We start from the raw sequence: 13,780 nt of genomic DNA, 5'->3' as shown, positions 1-13,780 counted from the left end.
AAGGCAAAGGGGTTATAAATAAAGCATGGAGGAAGAACACAGGCAGGCAGTGACCCCAGAGCAGAGCGATGGTGCTTCTAGAGCAGGGTGGCTTCCAGGCACATGACATCACTGAAGGCCGCTCTCACACTCATTAGCTGTTTCCTGAGTCAGGACGTGTCATTGCTAACGGCGTGAGTGGAAATATAGAACAGGTCATTATGCTTTTGATTTCTAGTTTTATTTTAATTCTGTGATCTCAATGAAGCTTGTTGTATTGTGAGCACTGCACATAGCAGGCGTTCCATAAATGTTTGTTGAATGAATGCTAAGTGTGCTCACTTTTCTTTATTCCCTGAGAACAGGATCTCACCTTGCTTTTACCTTCCTTGTTTTCCGTCCACCCTCGTTTTTGTCCTTTTGCCTTCTATGCCTCAAGCAGTAGGATCCTGTATGATTCTGTTCTCGCACTGCTATAAATACCTGAGACTGGATGGTTTATTTTAAAAACGAGGTTTAATTGGCTCACGGTTCCACAGGCTGTAGAGGAAGCATGATTCTGGCATCAGCTTGGCTTCTGGGGAAGCCTCAGGAAACTTACAATCATGGCGGAAGGCAAAGGGGGAACAGGAGCAAGAGAGAGTGAAGAGATGCCACACACTTTTAAACACCCAGATCTCAGGAGAATTCACTCACTATCGCGAGAACACCACCAAGGCAATGGTGCTAAACCATTCATGAGAAATCCGCCCCTGTGATCCAACCAGCTCCCACCAGGCCCCACTTCCAACACTGGGGATTACAATCAGACATGAGATTTGGCGGGACACAGATCCAAAGCATATCAGATGGGCTGATGCTTTCAGCTCCCATGGCAGTTCTGACTAAGAGGACAAAAGCATGTCCAGATGCTGCTCTCCCCTCATAACTTGCTCTCCCAGATCTCGGTTCATGGGCCGGGCCAGGAGAGCAAGGGACAGGACAGCCATGTTGACCTCCAAGGAGTCCCCTTCTCTCTTTATAGTTGCCCTCCCCAGTATCATCTGATATGTCTGCCTGAGACATCTGTTTTCTGTCTGCAATACTTCCTACTTGTTTATGCTGATTACTTCTATCTTCTGCATTCTTCCATGCCTACAGAGTCACTCAGAACCCTATCCATTCCCACTGGGTTCAGGCTCTAGTACTCTTATCTCGTTCTCTCGGATTTTCTCCTGTAGTGTTAGGTCATTTCCTCCATGCCCAGCCTTTTGGCATAGTTTTCTTGTGTGCAGGCAGCTCTCTTCTAGTCAATCACAGCCGACTTTCCCATGGAGCCTGGGCATGGCTTCAGAGTCCTGCCAACAGATAACTTCAGCCTGCTTCTACCAAAAGCTCAGAGTGGGCGTGCAAGAAGAAACTTGTCGGCATTTCTGTGCTAAAATGAAGGCTGCTACCAAACTATTTGCCCCAGATTTCTTGTGGTTGCCACATCCCGTGTGCTTGATCAGGCGCCCTAATCCTGAGCATTGCCTGTCCCTCCCCTCTCCTGGCTTCTGCTTACTCAGAGCTCCCCAACTCCCAGTACACTTTGCACCCAAGCCCGTCTGTATCACAGTGACCCCCCAAGCCTAATCCAGTTCTTATACTAGCGACACACATTGATTTCAAAGCTCGGAGCATCTCAGCGTAGCCTTATGTCAGAGTCACCAAGGTCACCTTAGGTTGATGCGAGCCTCCTGCCAGTGGACTCTTCCCACAGTGCCTAGCCCAGCCACCTTGAAAATAGCATGTGATCAATTAAGCTTTCTCAAAGGGATGACTTAGACTTTCCTAGAAAAACTAGGCTTTGGAGTTGCTTAATGGAAAGTCAATATTCAGTGAGAAAAGAAACATAACAATGTTGGGAATCAAAAAGAATTAATCATGTATTTTGAGGGAACCAAGCAGAGACGGTCATGTTTTTCCTAGGCAGTTTATAGTGGTGCATTTCAGAGCCCAGGCTTGAGAATCCCCGCACTTACCGTGTGACCTTGAACAAGGCCATAGCCCCTTTCCGAGGGGCTGCGCCTGTTAAACTATGGTTAACAGCCAGGCTGCAAGGTAAGGCTGTCTTAAGCATTGCGTTAGATTATTCTTGGCTCAGGACATGGGCAAATAAATGGTGATTTTTGTTAATTATAGGAATGCTAGGTTGGGATGTCCCACGACTTTATTCACACAGGGTTTTAAGACATGTCTTTTTTACCTTTGATAGTGGAAATCAAGCATTATACTTAACTTGAGGGAATGCAGTCTTGGGAAATAATTTCCAATGTTCTTCCCTCCGAAGTAAAGGTGAGAGGGTAAAGCCAGACAAGGACGTCTGGAGACCTTCGGTGCAATCTCAGTCTTTCCCACCAGGGGGCGCTGTGGCACCATGCAGGATCCTTAATTTCCCACTGCCTGAGGGGAACGCGGACAAGCCTTGGGTTGGGCATAACTTTTCCTCCTCTCTTTATTTTTCCTTTTCCCAAAAATTACTGTTTAAGTGGCAGTCCCTTTAAGTGTGCTTTCGGGGAGTCCCTTTCCAGGTGCTGTATGTTTGTCTAAGTCTTGACAGGCTTCCTAGGGCTGCATCCCCTTCTTGGCTCCATCCTGAATCAGGTGGTCCAAGCCGAGTGGACCTCGTCCTTGTACGTGAGGCTGGGGGAAAGGTCGTGATCAGCCCGAAGCATCCATGGAAAAACTGGATGAAGTTCCTGGGAGAGCAAGAGGGGAAGGTATCAGGAAGGCTTTCCTCTGGGCACCCCTAGGTCTTTGCGCTGGGAAGGGCATTCTGCAGGGAGCATAGTCCAGTCCCTACAGAAACGCCAGGCACTTCTACTGCAGGTTCCCGGGGAAACAGACTTTTTGTTCATCATAACTTTCCACAGCGTTCGTGGCCTTCTCAAAGGGGTGTGTGAGCCCCAGGGGTACTGAGTCCCCGGCCTCTATAGAAAACCTCCATGGCCATAGGAGGGGCCGACAGGAACCAGCTTGAGGCTGTTGCATGTCCTGGAGGTACCTGTCTGATAAGAGTTGAGGATGCTTTTTAAACTGGATTTGGCGGGATTTGAATGACCATTTATTAAGCTACCTCATTTGATTCATCTGCAATACTCAGGACACCAAATGAAGAACCGAGGTTCAGAGAAGTCAGATAACTATCCCAAGGTCACACAACTCTCAGGGATTTAAACTCAGGGCTCTCTGACTCCAAAGCCCATGTTCTCATCAGCACTGCACAGATTGAAGAGGCCTCCCACAGCACCAATGAGAGTTCACCCCAGTTATGTCCAAACTCTTGGGGATCAGTGCCAGAGACAGCCTGGAAATCACTTTATACCCAGTCACAGCAGAATATCTGAGGCCACACTGTGAATCCATGTTCTTCCTGATAACCCTTTCAATTTCAAATGGCCTCCACACTGGGATCCACTCTGCCTACTTCCCCATTCCAAGTTCTGCTCATTCCCACCCGTGTCTGTTCTTCTCTTTCCAGGAGCCATTTTCTTATTAAGCACCTACTGAGTGCCAGACACTTCACTAAGTGCTGGGATACAGTGGCAAATACACTCAGCCCTCACACTGGAGTGAACCATATTGCCTTGAGGAATTCCTTTAGTTCTCTTGGGGTTTTCTAGAATTTACTAGTCTATTTCTTTATCAGTTAAGATTGCATATCAATCCCAAAACTTAGCAGATTAATACAACAGACATGGGTTATCTCATGCTTTTTGTGGTTCAGGAATCCTTGTGTAGCTTAGTTGTATTCTCTCTATCAGGGTCACTCACGAGGCTGTGATTAAGGTGTTGTCTGGGACTGTGGTCTCATCTCAAGGCTCAACTGGGGAAGGATCCCTTACCAAGATCACTTATATGGTTGTTGGTAGGATTCATTGTACCCCTCCCAGCATTCTGCTGATATTCTGGGGGAAGGGTACACAAAATGTTGCTGATGAAAAAGAGTCAAACTCTGTAAAATATTTGAAGAGATTTATTCTGAGCCAAATGTGAGGAATCATGACCTGTGACACAGCCCCAGGAGGTCCTGAGAACATGGGCCCAAAGTGGTTGGGTTTTATACATTTTAGAAAAACATAAGCCATCAATCAATACAGGTAAGATATGCATTTGTTTGGCCTGGAAAGGTGGGACAACTCAAAGCACGGTGCGGGTGTGCTTATAGGTCATAGATGAAAAGATGTTCTGATTGGCAATTGATTATTATATTATCTAAAGACCTGGAATCAATAGAAAGCAGTATCCAGGTTAAGATAAGGAGCTGTGGAGATCAAGGTTCTTATTATGGAGAATAGATGGTATATGTCTCTTATTAGGCCTTAAAAGGTGCAAACTCTTAGTTAATTCTCTCCTGGATCGGGAAAAGATCTGAAAAGGCGAGATGATTCTGTATAGAATGTAGATTTTCCCAACATGAAACAGCTTTCCAGGGCTATTAAAAATATGTCAAAGGAATATATTTTGGGGTAAAATGCTTTGATTTCTTTCAGTGCCTGCTATCTGTCATGTGATGGTATACTAGAGTCAGGTTATCTTATTGCTACAAAGAGTCTGTTTTGTCCATCTTTTTTTTTTGAGATAGAGTCCTGATTTGTTGCCCAGGCTGGAGTGCAGTGGCGCAATCTCAGCTCACTGCAAGCTCCGCCTCCTGGGTTCACGCCATCTCTTGCCTCAGCCTCCCGAGTAGCTGGGACTACAGGCACCTGCCATCACGCCCAGCTAATTTTGTTTTTGTATTTTTAGTAGAGACGGGGTTTCACCATGTTAGCCAGGATGGTCTCGATCTCCTGACCTCATGATCCACCCGCCTCAGCCTCCCAAAGTGCTGGGATTACAGGCATGAGCCACCACACTGGGACCCTGTTTTGTCCATCTTAACATTCCTGTTTTAATGTTAAGGCTGGCTTGTTGTGCCTGAATTCCAAAGGGAGGAGAATATAATTTAGCATGTCTGAACCCCTCTTCCCATTATGGCCTGAACCAGTTATTCAGGTTTACTTCGGTATGCCCTTAGCTGAGAGGGGGATTCAATTCAGTCAGCTGGGGGGCTTAGAATTTTAGTTTTGGTTTACCAAGGTTTCAGCTGTGGTACATGGGTCATCGTTGTCTTACTCTTTGAACTTTTTTGTGTGTCTTTTAATATTTCATAATGAATGTTTTAAAATGAAAGTATTTTAAAAATAAACCTTATGGTATTTGTGCATGACTAGACAGACACATCAGTGGAATAGAATAGAAAGTCTAGAAATAACTCAAGTACATATGGAAATTTAATATATGATAAAGATGACATTTCAAGTGCTGGAAAAGTGATTGGCTTTTTAATAAATGACGCAGAGAAAATTAAATAAACATATCTCACATGATGCACAATAAACTCTAAATGAATTAGAAATGTAAGTGTAAAAGATGACATCAAACAAGCACTCGGAGGCAACATGGGTGAATTCACTTATGGGGAAAAGCTTTTTCTTATGACTCAAAATCCAGATGAGATGCCAAGAAAGAAGAAACGAACAAAACTGGACATATAAACATTGCAAAGAAATTTATTGTCTTAGTTCATTTTCTGTTGTCTATAACGGAATACCTGAAACTGGGTAGTTTTTAAAGAAAAGAAATTTATTTCTGACGGTTGTGGAGGCTGAGACGTCGAAGGTCAAGGGGCTGCATCTTGTGAGGGCCTTCTTACTGTTGGGGACTCTCTGCAGAGGCCCAAGTTGAGGCAGAACATCACATAGTGATGGGGCTGAGTGTGCTAGCTCAGGTTTTTCCTCTTCTTCTTGTAAAGTCACCATTTACCCATTAATCCATGAATGGATCAATCTATTTAAGAGAGAAGAGCCTTAATGACCCAATCATCTTTTAAAGGCCCCACTTCTCAATACTGCCATATTAGGGATTAAGTTTCAATATGAGTTTGGAAAGGACAAATATTCAAACCATAGCACCTATGTATACAAAAAAAAGATGCCATAACTACTGTTTTTGAAAACATAGTGGAAAGTAGCTGCAATGTATATCAGAGACACGGGGTTAATTTCACTAATAAATAAAGAATTCTTAAAGATTGAGGAAAGACAAGTGAGGAACTGCCATGCCGATGATAGTATAGTTTTTGAAACTCTCTGAATTCCCCCATAAGAATAGACAGAAGACTAGATAAAGAATCAGAAAGCCATGGATGACATAAACAATAAAGCTAGGTCACAAGGCATTCTTAGGAACATCAAAATATAAGCAGATGGGAATAAACCATTAACAGCCTGAAGACTTGTAAGTTTGTGTGTCTGTGCAAGAAATAATGTAAGAAAGCAACAGGACTGAGAAGGGGAGAACCCCAAGATAGCCAAAAGGTTTTCACCATAAAACATAGAAAGATGATTTGAGCACAGCAGCTGAAGCTGAGAGGGACATTGCCAACTTTAGCAGCAATGATTGCAGTTGTCGCTGCTAAAGTTTGAAGGGACCAGAGCTGTCTAGACCCTGTTGACCCTCAAAATTACCTACCAGGGCTTTCTTCCAGGACAGGGCCCCATGCCCAGAAGAAACATCTAGGGGTGGAATAAACAGTTTGCAGAAAAGGGGCAGTTGAGAAACAGGAAAGAGAAGGTTCAGATACAGCTGGAAGAAGGAAACAGCCAGGAAATTTCTAAAGCCAAGCGGCCATGTTTTTAAAACACACCACAAAAATACACAGCAGAGGGAGCTCTGTGGAGTCAGAAAAGCTGGTAAGCCATGATTCTTTCTAAATAGTCAAGGAAACAACATCACATAAAAATGAACAACACAAACAGATTAATAGAAAATCCCATACAGATTCTATATAAAAAATTGAGGAAAATAGACCAAAAACCCACTAGAAAGATGGGCAAACACATGAACAGATTATCCCCCACCAGTGTACAAATGAATGCATAAGAAAAAATGTTCATCTTTATCCATAACATAAAAGACTGAGATATTGGTGTTCACACATCAGATTAGCAAAAATTCAAAAGCTTCACCACAAGCTGCATTACTGTGGCTGTGGGGACAAAGCTGCTCCCTTTCATCCTTGGGGGAGAGCAACATGGTACTATTCCATGAAGGGGAACTTGACACCATATAACCACCATATCCATGCCTTTCCTGTAAGAGGTTGAAGAGTGTTTCCCAAATTCATGCTCACCTGGAACCTGTGAATGTAACCTCATTTAGTTATAGGGTCTTTGCAGAAGTAATCAAGTTAAGATGAGGTCATACTGAGTTAGGGTGGATATTAAGCCCAATATGACTGGTGTTGTAAGAATTGAAGAACAGACACAGACACACAGGGAGATGTTCATGTGATGACAGGGGCAGAGGATGGAGTGATGTGTCTACAAGCCAAGGATTGCCAGGGATTGCTAGCAACACCAGAAGCTGGAACAGGCAAGGAAGGATTCTTCCCTGTAAACTTCCTGGAGAGTACAACCTGGCTGACTTCTTGATTTTGGAATTCTAGCCTCCAGAGCTGTGAGAGAATAAGTTTCTGTTATTTTTAACCACAAAGCTTGTGGCACTCTGTTCCAGCAGCCTCAGGTAACAACTATATTTACCCTTTGGCCCAACAAACCTCTTCTAAAAAATAGCATTCACAATTTTATTCACTAAGGCATTGTATGTAATTTAAAACAGCCTAAATGCTGAGACATAGAAGATTGGTTGAACTATGGCACATTCCCTCAATAGAGTGCTATATAGCTTTAAAAAGGAGTGAACAATATCATCATCAGCTGTGAAAAATTGACTCCAAAGATAGTGCCCTATGCACGTGCAGCTAATCACATCAAGAGCCTGAGCTGACCTTGCATTTTACTTTGCCGAGTAGAACGTAGAAGTGAATTCAGTTCTTTAAGAAAACTAGTCTCTAAAAGGACTGACAACTTCTACCTTCTCTCTCAGACATTATATGAAAGATGAGGAAAGATATGGAATATGGCCAGTGCATCTGTAGGGGTGGAGAGAAAGCGTTCCTTCCACCCTCTCTGAAGTTTCACTGAAATGACTGACAGTAGACAGATTTGTAGGAGAAAAATGGCTTACACATTTATTAAGGTGCATATGGCCGTGGGAGTCCTACAAATAGGAGACTCAAAGAAAGGCCAGATAGTTGAGGCTTATATATCCTCTTCATAGGACACAGGGAAGTGGGGGACTGTAGGAAATTTTAGAGGGGTAGTAAATGATTTCTAAGGAAAAATGAGTGAGCCCAAAGAATAGATAATAGCCTGGGACAAAGTTCCTCTGAGTTCTGGGGCAGTTGGCAGGAGGGTGAGGGGCAGAACTGTGCTGTGATCAAAGGTTGTCTTCTTATGCAGATAAAGTCTCCCAGGTAATCTCTTGGAGCTGCCCTCAGACGAATAGGTGAAAAGCCTGTCTGGCATGGTGATGGCTCCCAGTCTCTTCTCTTCTGCAGTAGTTAATCTTTCCTGGTTATTTGATGAGATTCCTAGGAAGGGTGTCTTAAGACCATTACATCTCTAGCCAGGCACAGTGGCGAAACTTAGATAGAGAAATTCCAGAAAGAGTCCTTGCTGGTGCTTCAGGAAAGAAAGAGGATCGGATAGACTGGACAGGGGGTTGAAAGGAGACTGGAGAGAGACCTTAGTTCTAAAGCTTATTTTTGACGCCTTTTAATTTCCTTTAACTCAAAGACCCTCAGCATACCAAAGCGCCATATTTTGGGGTACTGTTTTCTGAGCCTCAACTCATCCAAGAATGTCTTGAGGTATCATGGTCAAGGACATTGAAATCATGGTCTCTTTGGCAAGTGTAACCCCATGGGAAGACAGAAAAGCCCCTGACTCTCCTGGCCAGGGGTAAGGAATGTGGTGGGGGCCTTTAAGATCATGTAAGTCCTGGCAGGACATGGTGGCTCATGCCTGTAATCCCAGCACTTTGGGAGGCCGAGGTGGGAGGATCATGAGGTCAGGAGACCAAGACCATCCTGGCCAACATGGTGAAACCCTGTCTCTACTAAAAATACAAAAATTAGCCGGGCATGTTGGTGCGTGTCTGTAGTCCCAGATACTTAGGAGGCTGAGGCAGGAGAATCGCTTGAACCCGGGAGGCGGAAGCTGCAGTGAGCTGAGATCACGCCACTGCACTCCAGCCTGGGCGACAGAGCGAGACTCCGTCTCAAAAAAAAACAAAACAAAAAACATCATATAAGTCCTTCATTCCCACTCTGTACCACCCACAATGACCTTCTGGTTGGAAGTTGGTTGTCAGGAGGCCATCCACAGGCAGGAATGGACAGGTGGGAGGTGTCTGGTTAATCTGAGAACTAACCTGGGTCTTCGGCTGCCACCGTCTGCTGAAGTTCTGTCCCGAGGCTCTCTGGAGGGCCCTGTCACACCCAGCCCTCCAGCCTGTGAAGTCAAGGTGCATTTAGTTTTCCTTCCCAGAAGGCTCTGGGCACATTCCACATGATTTGAATTCTTTGAAGAGTTCGATCATTGGTGACATAATTTGGGTGGATAGTAAAACATTGTACCACTTGCCCAAAGGAAGAGGAAAGTGCTCATGTTTTTACAAACATAATAATTTCCTTTTAGAGCTACTTATTTTGCAATAGTCTATGAGCAGAACTTTGTGGTAAATGACTTTTCTGATATCCACCAGCAAATCCTGTGACCCACTCACACACATGCCAGCTTAGATGACTGTTGATACAATGTTTTCACTTCCCTATCAAGGGGACAAACCAGGGTGAAGTTCTGAAATTTGAGATGATTGATGACATAGCTCTGGTACAGCAGATGATCTTCAATGGAATATGATACTGATATTAATTATGGGATTGGAAAATAAAGTTCTTTGCAGAAAGTGAGTAGGCCAAAGTGGCGTTATGCATACGATTATAGGATTTTGATGATTTTGCTGTTTTGTTAAATAGCAATCTCACTGCAGAATTTAAATGTAATTGTTCCTATCCTAGAGCCCTGTTCTCCTAAAGGGAGGTCAGTAGCTGATTGTGTAGTAAGGATTCTGGTTGGCCTTTGTGGCAGGTTCCTCAAAAGAATCTCTAAACCTTAGGATTACCTCGCCCGGTAATCTAATCTGCTTTCTTTCTGTCAGTGGAGCTGGAAGGAGCCCAGAGGCCGGTGAGATCGGCCTTGAAGACATCGGCTCCACCGAGCAGCAAGCAGGCCCCAGTGGTCTCTGCTCTGCCTGGAGGGGGAAAAGGGTGGGGATGCATTTTGGGGCTGAAGCTTACACCCCAGTGCTTCCCTGAGAAGCCCCGATGCTATGGGCCAAGATAGGGTCCCAGCTGCAGGCGGGCTTCCTGCGTGGGCTCACGTGACGTCACAGAGCTGGTGTCTCCTTGTCCATTGTTGACCCAGTTTCCTCGAGGTTGGCTCCCTCTCAGACAGGCCCTCCGCCCAGTACTGTGGCAGCGACAGCCTCGCATCTTCTCAGGCTAGTCCAGCAGGAAGGAGGGTGAGGCTCTTTCTGGGGAGTCCCAGCCCCAGCAGTGTCATGTGCCCACGTGGACCAATCACTGCGGTGACAGTAGTGAGATGCTCTGATTGGCTTAGACCCAGGTCACGTAATCCACCCTGCCCAGAGTCCCCGGGCTTAGAGGCAGGGCGGAGGGCTTTCCCAACTGAAGTGTGGATGGAGTTACCAGGCGAATGGGTCGTAGGCGTCAAGATCAGCGGATGACAACCAACATTTGTAGAGTGGTCACTGCCTGCAATAGGGATAATGATGTCCAACCTCCGAGTTGTTGAGCGAGTTCAATGAATTAATACATGTAAAGTACTTAGAACAGTGCCTGGTGCACAGCAAGCTCTCAGCAAATGTCCACTGTTTGCCAAGCAGCAGTCTCAGCTCCTCTTGCACCATATTACTTCATCCTTACAGCAACCCCATCAAGTGAGTGCTATTTTCTCCACTTTACAAATGAGGAAACCAAGGCTCAGAGGGGTTAGGTAACTTACCTGAGGTCACACAGCTAGTGAAAGATGCAGTCAAGATTTCAACCAGGACAGTTTGACCTCAGAGTGTGGGTGCTTAATCCTTCCACAGTGCTACTGCAAGAGGGATGCCCGTTCTGTATACATGCCCATTCTATATATTAGAGCCAATGGCAGTAGGCTGGACAGAAGTGTATTTAAAGCACCCCATAATATAATAGTATAAATAGGATTCTCCCAGTGGTCAATTTTCACCCTGGTTTTAATTTGGAAACCTTTAAAACTACATTAATGCTTTTCAGATACAATTCTGAAACATGAGGACTAGCAATACCTTCCTGTCATTCCAGCAGCCAAAAAGAGTTAATGTAGCTTCCAAGGCTTTGTAACTTACAATGAGGGAGGAACTTACATGCTGGGAAAGTGTAATTCAGTGAATAATGGGAATCTGGATTAATTCCCAAATAAAGTTGTTATTATAAGAATTTATGAAGAGGGAAAAAAGACATTTAGCAGAATCTCCAGGGGCAGATACTAGACATGAAAATCAAACTTTGCAGTGCTTTAAATGTTATTTATCACGTCTTTTTCTTTTCTGCGTCCGGCGTCTGGAGCCCCAGGCCTGTGATCATATTGTTTTAAATGGACAGGATCACAAGTGGCTGCTCTCACGTGGAAGTAAGGGCAGAGAAAGACAAATGAGGCACAGATGAGACACGAATGTGTTCTGTGTTTGTGAAGGAACACAGGATGTAGGTGGTATGCCCAGCTCAAATTCAGCACTGAAAACCCTTTTCTGGGAGCTTAACATCAGGATTTTTTCATTAAGTCAATCAGAGGATACTGGGAAGTTAAAGTAGTCCTTTCCCTGCTTTATCTACTTGTATCCCAGGATCAGTGGGGCTTAACTGTGTTTGAATTGGGGTGATGAGGTGTCAGCATTTGTTCATCCCCTGCAGGGGTCCTGGTCAACTTCCAGGACAAACCTTCAGCCAAGGGATGTGGGGAGCTGCTTCCCATCTAAACAGAAGCCAAACCAAAACAACTGCCATTGTGAGCTCAGCCGGGGTCAGCGTGTGCCATGCTGTCATTGCGTGGGGTTTCAGGGAGGCCCCTAATGACACCAGTAATTCCTTCCTGCAGGTTGCAAATCCTGAGATTCCTTCAAAACTAGTCCATTGGAGGCCAGGCGTGGTGACTCATGCCTGTAATCCCAACACTTTGGGTGGGTGGGTCACATGAGGCCAGGAGCTCGAGACCAGCCTCACCAACAAGGCAAAACCAGGTCTCTACTAAAAGTACAAAAATTAGTGGGACATGGTGGTGCACAGGGTGATTACACTCTGGCGTAATCCCAGGGAACCCAGGGAACTGAGTTCAGCCAGTAACCTAGCGGAGCAGGGACGGGCCTTCCCCAGAGCTCCAGGAATGGATGCAACTTGCCGATACTTAGATTTTAGTCCAGCGAGATCTGTACAGAACTACTGACCTGCAGAACAGATCACAAACTTGTGCTGTTTTAATCCACAACATTTATGGCAATTAGTTACAGCAATCAAAGATTCACACAGGGGTACGGCGGAAAGCTGTGCCTGCCTCAAAGTGGCCCCATAGCCTGAGCCCTATGGCAAGGGGGCTATGGGCAGAGCGTGATGGAGCAGTTTTTGGGTGTGACCAGGTTCCCAGGTATGATGCCCAGTAGGTGACAAGGCGTTTTGCCTACCTTGGTACGGAGCACAGCCTGGCCACAGCAAGGACAGGTGCTCAACACCGTGGGGTCCTCAGGAGTCTGCCCCGAATGTTCTCCCAGAGGGCATCTGCAGCCATGGTGGAAGGGGGTGCAGCCTTCCTCGGCTCTGTGACCAGCAGGTGGTAACAAAGACAGCTCAAGAAAAGATGCTCGGAGATGCACAAATCTAACTGCAGGCCTTGGCAGGGCAGTGTCGCTGATGCTTTACGTGGAAGGAGTTAGAAGCTAGTAGAACTTGAGTATCTACAGCAAGCTGATCATGTTAGGGAAATTCAAGATAAACGAGCACATTTTCAACCTCTGTGAGCCTCGGTATCCTCATCTGTACAATGGGAAAAATAACAGTTCCCCAAGAGTTATTATGATACTGAATTAAACACCATGAGCCCAGGTGCCTGCCTATACCCGGTGCATGGAGCCACCTTGTTCCGGTTCCTTCCTCCATCTCCCTGTCTTGTCTCTGTGCTTTATTCTGGGATGACACCCCAGCTCTACCCGTTTGCTTCAGGCCTTGGCAGAGCTTATCATGGTGCTTCACGAGGCACCTTTGTTTGTCCAACATGGAGCTATGCCAGCATCTGCAGTCGCCTTGGTTGAGACGCCTCCACTGCCCCCGGGTGCAGGATGGGTCCTCATGTGGAGGGATGCGGAGTTTCCCTGTGTGTGGGGCAGCGCTTTCCTTGTTCCAGGTGTTTGTGGTTGAAGTCGTCTGTGATTATAGACTAGGGGTGGCGGGCTGCTGGGAGGGTTCCTGTTCTGGGGATTGGCCAGACCCACTGCGTTATGCCGAAAAAATCCCAGCAAGTTGCTGAAGGGGGATGTAGGAGTGAGGAGAGAGAGATTTTGAGCAAAATGGGCATATGGAGGGACTGCGTGTGTGGGCGCTGTGTAGGGCAATGGTCCCCCGGGGGTGGCCCCAGAGAGACCGTGTGGGTGGCACAGCAGCCGTAATGAGACACCTGGGCCTTGGGCTCAGGCCAGCAACTTAATGTTCAGTCTTAATTCCAGAAAGTGGGACAAGCCTACTGAGGCAAGCCTGAGATGGGTCTGAGCCCTCAAGTGGGAAGGGTCTGGTAGGGTG

This window comes from Nomascus leucogenys, chromosome 22a (assembly GCF_006542625.1).
Source record: "Nomascus leucogenys isolate Asia chromosome 22a, Asia_NLE_v1, whole genome shotgun sequence".
Lineage (NCBI taxonomy): Eukaryota > Metazoa > Chordata > Mammalia > Primates > Hylobatidae > Nomascus > Nomascus leucogenys.
Note: the sequence above shows the minus strand (reverse complement) of the source record.